The sequence below is a fragment of the Pundamilia nyererei genome, unplaced genomic scaffold (genome assembly GCF_000239375.1).
Source record: "Pundamilia nyererei isolate P.nyererei 1_Seehausen unplaced genomic scaffold, PunNye1.0 scaffold00015, whole genome shotgun sequence".
In the NCBI taxonomy this organism is placed as follows: domain Eukaryota; kingdom Metazoa; phylum Chordata; class Actinopteri; order Cichliformes; family Cichlidae; genus Pundamilia; species Pundamilia nyererei.
In genome coordinates this window covers 1,279,017-1,280,647 of record NW_005187416.1, presented here as the reverse complement: position 1 = coordinate 1,280,647, position 1,631 = coordinate 1,279,017, and the positions used below count along the sequence as shown (strand labels likewise).

The 1,631-nt window shown below is 42.0% G+C and overlaps 1 protein-coding gene across 1 annotated transcript in view; it reads right to left on the bottom strand.

Annotated features, from left to right (window-relative positions):
- Positions 1 to 1,392, bottom strand: part of LOC102209031 (lathosterol oxidase) — a 3,950-nt gene extending 2,558 nt beyond the window's left edge. Inside the window, exon 1 of the mRNA XM_005725354.1 lies at positions 1,329 to 1,392. The gene's annotated coding sequence lies outside the window, so the exon portion shown is untranslated. The remainder of the gene's footprint in view (positions 1 to 1,328) is intronic.
- Between the last annotated feature and the right edge of the window lie 239 nt (positions 1,393 to 1,631).

Below are 1,631 nucleotides of genomic sequence, written 5' to 3'. Positions count from 1 at the left end.
TGAGGCATTCCACAAATCCTTCTTCCCAGTTGCCCATAAAATATCCAATGGAAGGTGCACAGAAAGTTCCTAGCCGAGTGCCCGAACCTCCACCTCCACTGCTCATTTTCATAGCTTCTAAATTTTACAGCCGTTGCCATCATAGAGTGATGCAGAGATGGAAAAGTCACAGACTGTATGCCACTCCTGGTTCAGTAACATATGGTGATTCATACAGTGGCGTGCTGTTGCTGCCAGGTAGTGAGTTGGTGGTTTTCCCATCAACACCTCCTGCTTAATGCTGCTGATAGGCCACCCTTGGCTGCCAACTGAACATATTCAAATTTAACACCAAACCTGCTACTCCTCTAGGTTCAGTTTTAACTGGCAATGTAGGCAAACAAATGGGCTTAAAGTCACAGACTGCTGAGTTACTGTTGTCTTCCTCGTAGTTGGGTTACATGTTTTTTTTGGAAATGTTAGAGCAACCACAGCACTAGTTAGTCTGGCAGCTCAGGAATTTCATAACTAGTTTTCCAATAAATATCAGACAGATGTAGCCAAGATGCAGTCATCTTGGAAGGCCTCCTGGCACTTCCTTTGTGTCATTATCCAACTTAAACTTTATTTTAGTGGATTTTTTAAAAAGTGCATGTATAAAATCACATTTATGAAAAAACGCTTAAACTCTTAAATTCATAAATAAGGCTTTAATTTCCCCCCCATCTGAAAGTGGTACTTTTACCACCTTATTTGCAGTTTGCATTTCTCCCATAGACTTAACGGCAGGTGCCCATCAGGCGTGTAAATCAGACTCATAGTTGGAATTCCACCAAAAGAAACACCTGACGGTGGCATTTACCGACACCAAGCTGCCATCGGCCGCCTTTCTTTGATCACTTTCCTGAACCGGTTAGATCAGATAACATAGCCTAACTGTCACATACACATAACGGTAAGTGAAAGAGACCGGAGTTTGTAACAATCACAAAAACCGAATAAGCATTTGCATTGTCCGTCTTTAACATTACCGTTTCCGTTTCAACCGAAACGCGTAAAGTATTTCGTCACAGCTCCACATCGCTCACTTTCCTCTAAGAAAATTAAAAATGGGTATTTGAAACATGAAAAATGAAGGCTGGATGGATGTACACTGAAAAGTTTTGCAAAACACATACATGAACGCAAAAACATGACAATAACTACTCGTTATGCGTAGAAACCCCGTTTTTTTGCAGAATTTGGCTTCACTAAAGGGACTCCAAAAAGACTTCATCGGGTTTAAATACAACTAACCTGGAGTGTCACACTATTAATATAAAGTTACAGCCATGTAAATAGCACTGTACCTTTTCTTGGTTGCAGGTATCCCGGAACAACGATGGAGGGAGGCTCACTCAACTAAAGTCGGGCAGACGACCAATTAACAGCTAGTTTCCCAAAACGTCACACGAAGGTTCACCAATGAGCGACGAGTTTCTCATCACGGCAGGGTTGTTGTGTTTTCCTATTGGCTAGTCTAAGGATCTGATCATGGCGTTACTGAATCTGTGCTAAATGTCCTGCAACAGCTGGATCATCAGGACAGAAGATGAAACACCTTAAAGGAAGTTTTACCTGAACGACATAACGCCCCGAATGCGCTGCATTAT